This window comes from Gouania willdenowi, chromosome 11 (assembly GCF_900634775.1).
Source record: "Gouania willdenowi chromosome 11, fGouWil2.1, whole genome shotgun sequence".
NCBI classification, from domain to species: Eukaryota; Metazoa; Chordata; class Actinopteri; order Blenniiformes; family Gobiesocidae; genus Gouania; species Gouania willdenowi.
Genome location: NC_041054.1, coordinates 17,000,170 through 17,016,376, shown reverse-complemented (window position 1 = coordinate 17,016,376; position 16,207 = coordinate 17,000,170).

Here is a 16,207-nt window from a genome sequence, read left to right as displayed (position 1 = left end):
AAAGGCGATGCAGCTAAATTTTCCCTGAGCCCTGCCTGCAGGTACAACTGCCGGTGTCAACCTAGGAAGAAGCGAGTGCGGTAGATACAGTCTCTTTCCCCTGTTGTTCCTTCTGCTTTTCTCTACTGAAAACCTTATCCACACTGTACAATCTGAGTCGTCGTGCATCCAAAACAAGGGTTTTCTGTGTCTTTTTGGATCTGATCACACAGTGAACTGTTTAAAAGTGATGAAATTAGCATTTTTTCTCCACCCATTTGACACAGCCCAGAACTATACTGGTGTAAAAGCAGCCTGACATTGACTTTGAATATCCACTTTACCCAGTGTAGCTTACCCTAGCAGATCTAATAGGGACACCCCTCTGGGAACAAGCACCAGTAAGTAGATTTATGAGGAACCATTACCTTTTTATTACTGTAAGTAACAGTGAATAATTGTTTGTAATCAGGACATTGGGTTAGTGAGAACAGTATTGGCTTCAGCTCATATATCATTAGACAAATACTAGAGGTAACTCTGTAGAAACCTTTCTTATTTGTAACGGTTTAACCCCTTAAAGAATACAATTATAAGCAAGGGGAGAAAGGTTGGACATGAAAAGGTGCACACACACACACACACACACACACACACATGCACACACACACACACAAACACACACACACACACACACACACTTGCTTACTGACATCAGAGCAATCGCCTAATAACAAAGTGCAATTAATCACGAGTATGAACTGGTCACCTGGGCAACTGAAGACTGGTGTGCATTGAGAGCAGCAGGGGAGTGGGCTCTAGCGGCCCCTCTAAATGGCTCTAATATAACATGCTGTGCTGTAAGCACCACTGTATGGCTGTTTGTCAAAGGGACGACGGGTGTAAACACACGGCAGATATTTGATGAGAAACCGACTGTTTCATCATGCTGACATGTTTGCGAGCACAAATAAATACCCCAGCTCTGCTGCTCAGTGCCCTCTCACAGCTCCACTTCTGCCTGCATCACTTTACATTTGACAAAACAAATAAATATGTTCTCAATAATGTATTTTTAACGCACACACTCGGCTGTGGCACTCCTTTCAATTTTCCTTTGTGACACCAGTATTAGCTACAATGTCACATTTCTGAGCAATAACAATTAGATTTACTGCTCACAATATAAAAAGAGCTATTCCCATAGCAGATGCTCCCCAAGGGGTGTTAGCAGGTTGGATGATGATGGCTGGTGAAACTACACCTCCCAGGAGGCACAGCTTCATTGCCAGTGTTCCTTCTGGGGGTAATAAACTTCCATTGATTTGGTGACAAGCCTGATTAAAATCAATCTGGAGTCTTCAGAGTTGCGGAGTGGCAAGCTGCAGGACCATCAAAGAAGGAGAAATGATGCACTGGGATGTATGTGTTTGTTTGTGACTGTATATGTCATAGTGAATATAGAGCGTATTTTCATTTTTCTAAAATCATCTAAACTATTGTATCTACTATAATGCAGAAAATCAGGAAAATCATGCTAATGCATTCAGACTAAAGATACACAGCCAAACAAACACATGATTACAATAAAAAATACCAACACAAATATTAAGTACATAAGTATATGTGAGAATGTCCGCACACAATAATGGTAAACAAAAAAAATGTTTGCTCGAGTGCATTTCTGGGTTTTTCAGTAACTTTATTTGCATATTCCCTGTATAATCTGCATTTTGAAGAATGACTTGTGGTCATCTGAAATGCTAATCATGAAAATTAATCCAATGAAGATTGCCATTGGTAGACTGTATGTGGGAGAATGCAATATTGGCAAATCCAAACAGCAGGAAGACAAAAGGTCATTCTCCCTCCTACTTGTTTTGTAGTGAAACTAAAATCTGCATGTTTCTAATTGTTGTTTACTGAGCCCCCCATGGTGACATTGTATTAAAAAAAATAATGCGCGGCCACGAGATAGTTAATGCGTTGCCATGATATAATTAATGCGTGGCCACGAGATTTTTATTGAAGTCATTTCCGTGCAGAGACTGTTGATTGTTTAGATGGACAAGTTTGAATTAATTTAATCTAATTTTAATATAGGAATGAATTACAATGACATACTTCAGTCACTTGTGGTTAGGCATGGAGTAATTCTTAGCCAAAGAGTAAGTAAGTAAGTAACATTTATTTGTATAGCACTTTCACAGACAAAAAAAACGCCACAAAGTGCTTCACAACACAGCTTAAAATCAAAAAGTACACCAGATACAGTTTAGAATAAAAAAAGGTACACACATTATAAAAAGCCAAGACAACATAAAATCATAGCAGCCCAAAAATAGCTAGTTAAAAATTTAAACAAATAAATGTTTAGTTGGCTTTTGAAGGTGTCAACAGAGACAATCGAACGCAGAGCGAGCGGAAGATAGTTCCAAAGCCTGGGAGCAACAGCCTGGAAAGATCTGTCTCCTCTGGTCTGGAAACGAGTGCGAGGAACCATCAGCAGACTGTGATCCACAGACCTCATAGTACGAGCAGAGGTGTAAGGCTGGATCAGATCACTGATGTAAGAAGGAGCCTGACCCTGCAAGGCTCAGGAAGCTAGAACCAGAATGTCAAAATTGATCCTATAAAACACTGGCAACCAATGGAGTTATTTTAGAATAGGGTACATGTGAGTCATCCTATTTGTATGGGTCAGGATTCTCGTTGCAGAGTTTTGCACTAGTTGCAGACAAGGCAGCTCCTTCTTGTTTAGACATGAGAATAAACTATTTCAATAGTTTAAATGTGAAGACACAAAGGCATGGATGATCAGCCCCAAATCATTCTGAGACACCATTTTCCTGAGTTTAGAGATGTTCATTCGTTGAAAGAAGCAGTTCCCCATCAGCTGCTTACAGTGCTGCACTAATGACATGTCTTTGTCAAAGATCGCTCCCAAGTTTCTAAGGCTTGGTTTAGCAGACTGGCCTCAGTCACCTAAATACTGTTTCATCCCTGAAATTGAGTCATCAAGAGCAATCACCAGAGTTTCTGTTTTGTCTGCATGTAGCTGCAGGGAGTTTTTGGTTAGCCATTGTTTTATTTCCACTAAACAGTGGAGCAAGGAGTTAAGCTTCTGGATCTCAGACAGCTTAAAGGAGCAGTAAAGCTGGATATTGTCAGCAAAGAAGTGGTAAGAAACATAACTAAACCTTTGAACAATTTTTCCCAAGGGGGTCAAATGAAACAAAAAGGGTGGGCCCAAAACGGAACCTTGAGGGACTCCACACAACAAAAAAAATAGCTGACTTTATGACTTTATTTGGTTTGCTGAAACACTAAAACTCCACCCAGATAAATATGTGGAGAACCACTGTAGAACTGACCCTGACAGGAAAGATGTCAGCTGATCACAGACCACCTTCTCAAGGATCTAAGACAAGAAGGGGAGCTTTGAAATAGGCCTGAAACTATTGAAGTTCGTCAGGTCTAAACCTGTTTTTTTTTAGTCGTGGCTCCACAATGGCATGTTTGAAAGCATTGGGAAACACACCAGTAGAGAGGGAGAGGTTTAACATTTTGGTGACCCAAGGGTCAAATACCTCAAATGCTTTTTAAAGAGCCTACAGGAAAGGACGTCAGATGAGCAAGAAGAGGGCTTCATCTTTGTCAATATCGGCAAATGTTTCGGTCCTAAATGAAGACCACATGCTGGAGACAGGCTCAAAGACAGCAGGAGCGCCACATGCAAGGAGTGGTATTTTCTCCTCAATAATCTTAATTTTTCAGGAAAATTTTTCAAAAAGGCATTGCTGTCGGCTTCACAAAAGACAGGGGTAACAAAAGCAGCAGGACATACAAGAGAATTTACCACTTTTTAAACTTTGGGATTTTTCTTATTCAATGTTACCAGTTGACGGACATAGTCAGATATAGCATTTTCAACCATTTCATTGTATGACAACAGAAGATCCCTGAGATTGAACCTGTGCACCTCAAGGTTTGTGGATATCCACAAGCTTTCAGTTGTTCAACACAGTCTCTTAAGACTTAAAATATCTTCATTTATCCAAGGGCACGCTTTTTTCTGTGCAGACAAGTTGGATTTAACAGGAGCCACCTGATCCAAAATTGTTACACAATGATTGTAAAAACATTAAATGAGATCATCCACATCGAGGCACCCCATGAATAAAAGAGGGTCAAACTTGTCAGAAAATCTATCTGCAGCATTAGCAGTGATAACACGCCTCTGAGACTTGACTTCTGAAGGCTTGGGCTCAGGACTAAAGTGCAGATCACTAGACTATGATCACTCAAATGAACATCATTTATGTCCTTTTTGGTAAGTGGGCATGTTGATCAAAATTAAAAGCTTCAGTCAATGTTAGGAGTTCTATTGCGGAGCAAGATGAGCTATGAAGGTTAAAATCCCCAAGTATTAACACAGATTCCAACTTTATCATAGAAGATAACAAAAATCACTGAAGTCCTTTTAAAAGGCAGCAGCAGGGCCAGGAGGACGATAGATCAACACACAATAGAAAGGAGTTGAAGAACCCACCTTGACCATCTGCAAATTCTTGGGACTAGATCACTTTACATGTATAATTGTCCCTGTGTACAATAGCCAGTCCACCACCACGGCGGCAGGAGCGGGGATTGTCGACAGCAGAGCAGCCAGTTGGACAAAGTTCATTTAAATGAATAAACTCTTACTCTTTCTGCCAAGTCTCAGAAATACTTAATATCCAGCTCTTCTCTTGAGAAAAGGTCACTCAAAGAAAAAGATGTATTTCCAATCAAACAAGCGTTCAACAAGCCAACGTGAATTGTTGATGACATCACAGGGGCAGTGTTTGGGATTGATCTAAGACAGCGGTCACGTGGGCTCCAGCCGGAACTTGCGGGTAGAGTCGGTGTAAACAAGGAAGTGCAGGAATGCGACAAAGGTCGGTGACCACAACTCCAGCACTGTGAAAGGACCAGGGCACCCGTTGAAGTCCAAGCAGGCGGCAGCATGGACAAGTTGTTGTGCACATCTAGGAGAGGAATTCGGCGGAGGCACCGAGCGCGTTCCCGGCAGCAGAGGACGGCGGAGCCCAAGCGCGCTGCAGCACGCCTGACCCGGACTCCGGACCGTGACCCTCTTCTCCTGAATCTCCTGCGGACCTTGCCCAGCGCCCGAAACAGCAACAAGTATTCAGGTGAGTCCAGATTGATGATAAAAAGAAATGGGAACGTTTTTTTTATACCTGTCCCATGTTTCAAACAGGCCCACCATTAACTTTCTGATGCTTAACAGAGAGTTCCGATCCTAAGTCCATACAGCCAAGACACATGCATTCATTATTCGGGCTAATATGATCACATATATAGATAAACTGACCATTAACAATCTACACAACAGGAGATGAGCCGTGGCACTGCCAGTCACAGGCGCCATCTTGGATCGTGTGTGAGGCTGAGACACTTAATTTGGCTGCTCAAAATGCATGGACTTAAATGCAAGTAATATGCTGATGTCGGGGAAGACGTTGATTTTATCATTCAGTAGCTGGAAGAACCTGGGAGACTATATGGATGCACAACAAGTGCTTAAAGAATGAAATTCATTCAAAAAAGGAAGATTTATATTAATATTGTAAATCCAGGAGCGTGACGCTGGACTTCAGCCAATCAGAGAGCTTTCTACAAACATGTGTGCTCCGTGAGCTGTTTTTGGCGTTACTATTGACTGCTCGATTGAAGTCGGGGGCGTTCAGGTACCCTCGGTAGTAAAAGTGTAATGACAGACGTCCCAGCAAAAGTCTACATAACAGCGTTAGACACAACAGTTACACAGCAAATCAAGAGGAAAAAGGCAGACCAAGGTGGAGAAACAACAGTTTAAAGCCACAAACATACTGAGAAGGAACGGATCAATTTGTGTCCTCATGGATCCCCTTGACTGTGCAGGGTCCACCCCACACACACACACACACACACACACAAACACACACACACACACACACACACACACACACACACACACACACACACACACACACACACACACACACACACACACACACACAGGTGTCAGAGAGAAAGTGATAACAGATGGGTTTAAACCAAGATAAGCTTATTCAAGGTGAATCAATTCTATTGTCTGGAAGCGGCGTGATGGTTGTCAGTCCGCTCAGAGCAGCAGTCAGCAGGGAACACAACCCCCTCTGTGAGCTCTCTGAAGGGGACAAGCTGACGTCAGCAGCCGTGTTGTTCCGGACAGTAACTAGAGTGATATGTGCGTTCATGATAGAGTCTCTAAAACGCCAGAAAAACCTCCAATAACACAAGATAAAATCCATAAATCTGTCACTAGTCTATATTGACAAAAAAGTTGCTTAGAGCGTTCAGAAAATATGCCAGTAAGGGAGGTTCATTTTCGGTTTTGGTTTCAAAACGAAGCGGATGAAGGATTCTACGAACTGCAGCTTTAACACGATACTTTTATTAATTTACCAGTGCTAATGGGACAGATTCACTGCCTCCTCTCTGTGCTTGGAGGAGCAACTGAGGATTAGCCAGTTTGTTAAAAAATTAGGCAATTTGGCAGTAAAAACATAGCCTAATATAGTACTTGATACAGATCTGTAGGCCTGAAGTCTTTATCTAGGCTGTCAAGTTAAAACTTCGGACAAAATAACGTCGACCTAACTCATTTAAGGGATTAAATGGGACTGACGGTATCCTATAGGCCTATTATTTGTTCATTAGTGATTTAGTGGGCTGCTCATAATTGCGAGGGGTCAGTTTTTATCATTAAATAACAAAGGAACGATCATTGATTTAACCGTGAATGTTTGCACGTTGTCTTTGAACATCTATATGAGGAGGCGTTCAAACAACAGACGTATAAAGTCAAGCATTACAAATCTCTCCATCCTCTTCCCTCCATTCAATCCCCTCCCTTACCCTAACCCATATTTCAGTACTATGGACCGCTCCATACTTAGCCGGCACATGCAAACACACTAGGCTACACAACAAATAGCGCGGTCTATGATTCTGAAACAACAGCGATAGCCGATCATCTGTCTCTGCCAATAATTTTATTGTTTTGCCAATGCTGTGCTGTACAACGGTTCACACAGAAAAGCGGTCTTTATTTTTTTTATAAATTAATACCGGTGAATAGCCCAAACAGCACCCGGAACTTATGCAGCAGGGACCCGTTTCACCGCTGCTCACCAAGCAGACGTGCTTGACGATTGCAATCGTGGGTCATTTGTGTAAACAAGCTGTAGACTAAACTATTGTTTTCAGTTAAAAACCATTTAATTACAGTATATTGTATTAAATTTTGCAAAAAACAGAATATTGTGGCAATATTGACTTCTGACTATTTTATTCATTCCAGATGAATAAAACAGGGCCGATTAGTCAAGTGTAGAAAATTATTAAAAGCAAGCAGCAAGAGTAATAGGTTCGGATCCAAGGTTGAAATGAAGTTAATGTTTCATATCATTATTTTCTGGAAGTCATTAAGGAATGCAAGATTAAATTGTGTTATTGTGAGACTCAGTGTTTATCAGTGAACTGTCATTAACTGTAAAACAATACCTGGAGGTGCCCATGAAGCTCTTCTCAACAAGCATGTCTATTTTCTTCTTTTTTGTGTGATCTTAATCTGGGAAGTCTTTAAACCTTTCTTTTAACCATAATATTCTCTTTTTAGGAAGAGCTTGATGAAATCAAGGCACTCTGGAGCAGCCACCGCATCCGGAAGGAATCACAGTGCACCCAGCAGGATTCCTGACGTGACGTACACTGTTCCACAGCTCTGGGCTTCTGAGGAATTCATTGTTGCACATAACGATCTTGATCTTTAAAGAGGCATGCAAATTCCTCTCAGTTGCCCCATGTGATAAAAATAAATTTGACCTGTGTAATATGATCATGTCAGAGTTGGACCTCACTTTTCCCGACAACGTATTGCAAGCTCAACAGTTTTACTTGGCAATTTGGGAGGCTGTTCACTCCCTCATGTTTAACTGAGCAGCCTAGCAAACTGCATAAGTGACAATTGAACTGATTAAAAATACTCTCCAGATATGTTTTAAGACTTCAAATGCTCCACTTTTAATAATAATTTGCCTGGCAAGGATTTCTTCCATTGTGGTCTGATTCTAATGTTTTTGTAATGCTTTGGATAAAAAATGACACAAAGCAGGATAAGTAAGCTTTGAAATGATCAACAGTAGACAGCAAGTCTATAGTTCACCTTGTTTAAAAGTCTTGAAATTACATGAATAAGCATAAACGTGTTTTACTTTAGTTGATTCAAAGGGTTTGCATTCTGTTGCTCTTTTTACTTTTCAATTATGTGAAGGCAATATGTTTTTTTTATTTTTTTATTACTCAGTGGTACAATGCCAATCTTGGCATATGTTTGTTCTGTGTACAGCACAGAAAATAACAAACACGTGTATTGCATTGCATATCATGGCTTACGGATAACACATCATGAAAAAGCTTCTTTCAACAGAAAAGTTAGGGACATAGTCTAAGTTTATATTTTAAAGGTAGTTTCTTTACCTGTGGTTCTGAATCTAAATTTAATTGTCAGTGTCACAGACATTTAATAGGTGTAAAATAAAGAAATAAAAAAATCTATTTTTCCAACTATTGAATGCTCTTTTGTTTGTTTGCTGGGATTTGCGGTGCCTCTAATGATGTGAGCAAAACTCTGTTTAAAGTATACCAGCAAATATAATACTTTTTTAGTGGCTTTTATTTCAACAGATATCTGGATAAAACCCGGTAAAAGATCCAAATAAAAGTCCAAAATAAAAATATGCCTCCAAACTAGTATGGCTAGAATCCTATATGACTTTCACTTGTATGGTCACTTTGGCCTAATGCTCTGATTATTGTACATGCATATAAACATGTGATAATAACTAATTTTAATAGACTTTAATTTACAAATTAACATAGCATATTGAAATTAGTTTTGAGGAAGTGAACTTTGTGTGTCTCTCTCTTGAAAATGGCAGATCACAATTTCAATCTTCCAAATTAGTTTTTGAACTAGGAATTTCAGTGAACTTGGTGATTTTAACAGTAATGAGCTAACAAATATAATTATATATATATATATATATATATATATATATATATATATATATATATATATATATATATATATATATTTCAAATATTTTAAGGGCATTTGTATTTTCTGTGGTTTCCTCCAAAAAGCAGATCACAATTTACACAATGCAACACAATTTCTGATACTGGATAACAGGCAAAATCATATTAATAATTGTGTTTGCACAAATAAATCTGCCTTAGTTTGCTTAAAAAATGTAGGTTATATCCATACCCCAAATTGAGTTTCTTAGCACAAGATCAAAGTCATTACGAAGATATGGGTAGCTTTGGTGGTTGATTGGTAATATCAAATAGTACCCACATGTATGTGCCTGAGGTTGAAACTAGAGTGCAGACCCCTCTATGCACTGAACACTGATGGGGTGTCCAAGCAGAAGAAGGAATTACTTCAAAGTGGTGTTGAAGTGATTCCCCTATGTACTTCTTCAGATGTCTTGCCACAATGTTCTGAAGTGCAGTCATCTCTTCTGGGAATTTCAGAAGTTCCTTAACACGTTCTGGTGTTGGTGCACGTTCTTCCATTACCTCAACAAGCCTCTGTGGATACAAAGTAATAATAAATAATAATAATATTAAAACGTCAATTTTATATCGCACTTTTTTGGAAACTCAAAGTCGCTTTACAGAATTAAGGGATTATTCTTTCACTCCACACTTAGTGGTGGTAAACTACTATTGTAGCCACAGCTGCCCTGGGGCAGACTGATGGAAGCAAGGCTGCCATAGTGCGCCATTGGCCCCTCCGACCACCACCAACACTCACTCACACACTACATGTATCTGCCAAAGTGTTCAAGATGGGCTTCCAGCATTCAATAACAAACATTGGAGTCTGGATTAGGGTTTTGTGTCTTAACTGTGACATGAATCCAGCCATTGTGTCTTCAGAGGGGAGGTAGTGGCAGTCATGTGCGTCCAACACATCCATCAGGTCATCTTTGTCAACTGACTCAAATGATTCTATTGCACGCTCAATAATTTTCCTCTCTTCTTTTGAGACATACTGCTGGAAGCTATCTGTCACACCGCAGTAACTTCTACCATAGGAAGTTTCTTTCAAAAGTGGAAGAGGGAAAAGCAGTGGAAAATACCTGACAGTTGTCCAACCTGTCGCAAGAATCCTTGCGATTGCCTGCCGTTGCTGGAATTGATATTCATGCCTAAGGTAAAGTGTCTTCACTTCAGTACCTAATGTGCATTTTCCCCAAGCATTCACGTAGAACACCGGAGCCTTACCCCTCTTCCAGTTTATCATTGGGAAGTTTTCTTTTGATGTGCACAGCTTTGTTCATGAGATCTGGTCAATAAAGGCTTCCAAGAGGTCAGCGTCAGCAAGGCAGTTACCCCTTCGCACAACAATGATGACCTCTGGTTTTGATCCCTCCCAAGGCAAAGTATCATCCAGTTCCGAAGGATCTTTAAATGATGCTCCAACTATCAGTGGAATTGTTAAGCAGCAGCTCTACAGCTTGGGACTCAGGAATAACATCTATTACATATTCACCTTGTTCTTCTTGTCCTATACTGTTAGACGCTATTGTAATTTCTGGGGTTTCTTGGTCTGGTCTTATTTCTTCAGCGTGCAATCCTCCCTCTTGTTCCTCTACTTCATCTCTGATATAGTCATGAAGCATCTGCATATTTGATATTTCTTCATCCAATAGTATGGCATCAGATTCATGTTGTAAAGGTAAGTCAATAGTTATGACTTCTGGTTCTGATGCCTGAGCTTGGCTAAAATCCTAAGCAACATGAGGTTGTTGCTGGGGGAGTATCAGTCAAGTTATCCCCGTCTTGAGCATGTTTCTTGATGTATTTGAATTAGATCTACAATCTAAGTATTTCTACTTTGTTTTTCTCGTACAGGTCCTCCATCGTGTACTCTTGGTCAATCTTGTTTTGTGAAAAGTCACAAAAGTGACAAACATAATCCTCTAGCTTCAGCGATTCGAAGGTTCCATTTGGGGAAAAAAGAGTGATTCTGCCATTTCTTGGACCTCTCTAACTGTAGTGTATCTGTCAACACTGACATGCCTGGTTCCACCTCGCTTCACAACTCATACATGCTTGAAGTTATTTTCTTTTTTGCTGAAGTTCATCCATTTCATTTCTAGCCTCCTTGCCTTTTTTTTTTGCATTTTTATTCCCTTTTACTTTTTTCTGATGACTCTGCTCTTTTAACAGCCTTGCTATCTGGAACACAGACCTTTGTCCTTATTCTTCCAAGCAGCTGACCTCTCCTGGATGTTTCTGGATCTGAACGATGAGTGTTGCGACAGAAGGCAACAGCTGCCAATCTGTCTCCATAACCCTAACCCCAACCCTAACCCTGTTCTGACATCAGTGGAATTACTGAAGAATCAATCGGCAAAATACACATCAACATTTTAGTTTTCTATTAAAGACAATTTGGGAACCAAATTATTTAGAAAACTTAACCATCACAGAAAAACATGTGAAGGTTGTTCTATGCCTCCTAAAATGCAATGAAATACTCACACACAAATGATTTGCACCAGCACCAACACGTTTTACACAAAAAATGATTTAAATGAGACAATCCTTGTGCCCACAGGCTTAGACTCTCTTGTCATTTGTGACAGATTTTTTTTATTTTAGTACAAAACTTCAGCAACACCAGCAAACACGATCCACCATCTACACATAGCTCTAATGGGCTGCAATGTGATGATGTCCAGTCAGACACAGTTGTGCCGGGTTGTAGTGTTGTGTTCAAGACCACACTATCCGAGACCAAGACTTGCCCGAGACCAGAATGCACCGAGACCAAGACAAGACCAAGACTTTCGGGAGCCGAAACCGAGACCAAGACCAAGACCATAAACATTATTTTTTTCAATTTAAAAAAAATCTATAAATAAATAAAATTATGACAAGGTTCGACAGTTAAATAACATTCTCTCTTTAATTTTAGTTCATTTTAAAATACATTTGACGGACAAAAAAGTTGCCTGCAAAAAATTAACTAAAATATTAAAACTACTACTGCTACTGATAAATTCACAATTATTCTACATATTTGAAAACAAGATTTTTATGTCAGCTGAATGTACAGCAAGTGTTTAAAAGTATTTCTGCCAATAAATAATGATTCTTGATTCTGATTCTTTCAGTTGTGCAGGTCAACAGGTCACAGAGTTCACAAGATAATTTTTTAGTTTGAAAAAGCCTTTACACGGGTTATTTTTATTAATTCACTTAGATGATATAGTTTAATTTGGTTGCTGTAATATAACTAGGATATTCAATTAACAAAGGTTTCCAACTGTAACTGTAAAAGTGAAACTTTCTGAAATAAAACTACAAACAAGTTGTCATCAGTCTAAAAAACATAGAGCTACAGGTAGATGTGAAACTAAATAAAACAAACTCAAACCCTGGAACAGTCATGTGACAAATCAATCAATTGTTCTTGTTGAGAATTATTATTATTATTCTGGATACAGTGGAAACAGAAACTATAAAAAACAATTATATTATGAACCTGTTTATATTGTGGGGAACATATTATATACATAAATGTAATTGCAGTCTAAAGACACAAAAAACACCACTTTAAAAAGAAAATAGACTAATATAAGACCTCTTTACAGTTATTTGACTCATTCTATGCTCGTGCAACTCTGCGGCGATGACGCGCTGGTGACGACATAATCCAAGATGGCGGCGGCCCAGACTACAGCCGACATTATGTAATAAAGCCTTAAAAGACATGGATATAATGAAAAGAGTGGATGGACAGATGCATAAACATGCTGACTTTCACACGGACACACACGGACTTATTAAACACACACGGACTTATTAAACACACACGGACTTATTAAACACACACGGACCTCAGTAAACACGGTAAACGGAACAGGCTTCACCGGTCGGCTGGCACTAGGACCCAGAAGCAGAGTAAGTGCGTCCCCTATCCAGCCTTCACAGGCTGTAATATCATCAGTTTATCATTTTACCAGTTGTTAGAGCTACTGTCTTTACCAGGGAGATAATATTTATTACTGGTGATTGTTTTCTGGAGTTTTACTGGGATTTTTACCGGTGATTAGTTCATTTCTCCCTTGCGCTCCGCGGTCCAAACTGACACCATAGCCACACACGTATGAGTGTGTCACACACGTCACTCAGTCACATTAAGGAAGGTTGTGGTCATTATACAGGGTGGATTAAATAATGAATAAAGGATTGTTTTATCCCGTTCTTCTCCGTGTTATTATCACATTATAAAAAAGTTTAAAAATAGCAGGAATCACAATCAGAATCAGAATCAGAATCATCTTTATTGGCCAAGTGTATGTTGTACACACGAGGAATTTGACTCGGTCAACTGTGCTCTCTCCAATAGTGAAACATTCAATAATAAACAATCAACTAGAAGAGATGATAATAAGTATAAACATAAGTATAAATATAAACAGTAGTTAGACTAGAATGTGCAAATAACAAGATGTTAATAATAATAATAATAATAGTATAAAAAAATAAACAAATACAAATAAAAATTAAAAAAATAAGATAAAAAGAAGGAAAAAAAAAATAATAGAAAAGAAAGATAATAATAAAATATAATAATAATAAAAGGATTAGTGCTGGTCTCGAACGGTCTCGAGACCAAGACCGGTCTTGACCACCACAACACTACCGGGTTGTAGAAAACCTCCCACCCACTTCTGTCCCTTGTTCCATAACCCATCATACTGCTCACACTGCTTCACACCATTTATACTGATGTCCACCACATATATCAATGCATATGACCAGTACGAGACGAAACCTCGTCTGTAGTGGTAGCATTTCAGAGCGTGGAGGAGGCCGCAAGACATTTAATGTTAACTTAACCACTAGGAACGAGTGTATCATAGTGTATCATGTTTTTCCTGCAGTCTGTGCCTTCTCCTTGCCCTGAGCTCTCTTCTGTTTCAGGTGTCTTGATGCTGGAGCTGGTGGTTCCTGATCGATGGCTCACAGCTCAACTAGTCTGGAACACTCAGATGGACTGTCCTTCTATCCTATTCTGTTCGCCCTTCTGATCACTAACCCCAACCAGTCGAAGCGGATGGCTGCCACCTCTGAACCTGGTTCCGCTAGAGATTTCTTCCTATAAAAAAGAGGGAGTTTTTTCTTCCCACTGTCGCTAAATGCTTGTTCATGTGGATCTTGTTGGGTTCTTTCTTTCTTACTATGGACTTGATATTTTATTCAGCGCTTTGAGATTACTTTGTTATATTTTGCTCTATTTAGATGAAGTTAAATTGAATTGAAAGTTTAATTGGCTATACCACCATGTATAAGGGCAGTCTTTTAATTCTACGGCAATCATATATATTTTAATTAAAGAGCTCAATAAGCTTCACATGACAATCATTCTTTTCATACAGATTCTTGTTGTGGAATATGAAATAATCTAATAATAATAATCTTCTCTTTGTTTAACTAGCAGGAATTAGCTTAAAGGAATAGTTCACTTTGGGTGAAAGTGAAAGCTGACTTGAAAAGACCTCATTCACACCATGTTTTTAGCCAGAATCTTCACTTTACCCATTGAGCTGAACATGAAATTAAAGAGCACAAGCTATCTGACAGCTACAGTGAAGATTCTGTCTAAAAACATGAGGTTTTTTCAAGTCAAATTGGCATCTCTGGGCTTCTTGAGACTTGAAATTTCACCCAAACTGAACTATTCATTTGACACATAAATTAGTCAAAAAGTGTTTTGTGAATTTGGGCTATACAAATAAAATTTGGGTTGATTTAATCTGTGGGAAGAATAGCTCACCTTGTCATTTTTTTGTTTTTGTTATGATTTCCTCTCAAATTCCACGGCCCTGCAGAAACTGCAGGAAGGCATCTTCTTCTCTCTCTATTTCATATATAGCCTTTAGAAACATAAAAAATTAACAAGTTAAATATTTGACAAAAAAAGTATTCTGTAATAATATAAAATTGTATGAAATTTGACATAAACATGACAGAATCACAAAGTAGTCTCGTGAAAATCTGTTCGCACTTTTACCGAAAAGTGGGGGTACGTCTGTGATTTGGTTACATTTCGGGTTCAAGAGGTCCGACACGGACACGGAGCAGAAGACGATCTGTGTCACTAACAACATCTCTGCAATGAAACTGAATGAGTGGGAATGGCTAAAATATTTTGGTCACCATTTATAGCTAGCCACTGGTAAGTGTAAAACAACGTGAAAATGTCCTAGTGAATAGAAATAGGTTTGGTTATCCTGTGTTACGTTTGATCAGCCCACAAGACATAATTATTAAACATGTTATACTCGCCTTCATTTTATTTAATGTTTAGTTTTTTACCAAAGACTAAATTGTGATACTAGCTGCCCACAGGTCTAGTTGTATTATCAATAATTTGATTATTAAAATAAATCCATACATTGGTTAAGTCAGTGTTTCCCAAACTTTTCACAGTCCCATAACCCTTCAGACATTTATCCTTAAGCCATGTACCCCCTACTCCTGCACACTAATGTACACATAATGTAATGCAGTGTCTGAATATCAAATGGGGCTCCCTGAAAAATGTAATTTATAATAATAAAAAAGAAATAAAAATACAGATTAAACATTAATTTTCAAAATGTTTTAATTATTATTCTTGTTTAAATTATAACACCACGCACACACGTGCACACACACACACACACACACACAACAATCTTAATTACAAATTAAGAGCCAATATGTTACTAATGCTAATAAGCAACTAATTAATGGTTTATAGATGTTCCCTAAACTAAAGTGTTACCCATAAAACAGTATTCCTGCTACTACGGTCTAGCAATATGAATGCTGTGCTAATGCTATCCTTCATGACATAACTCAAACAATGTTCAGTAATCTTTATACGCTTGTGATGAAATGCAATTGTAATAGGAAAATGTAACTCATAAACAGGTACATGCTCGTGGTTGTGTGTGCCTGGATATGAAAATGGTGTACTTGAACTTTTACTGTAACGTTTCCAACGCAATGTCATTTGTGAGATGCAGTTGTTGTTGGTTGAGTTCCCAATGGGAATACAAATGTG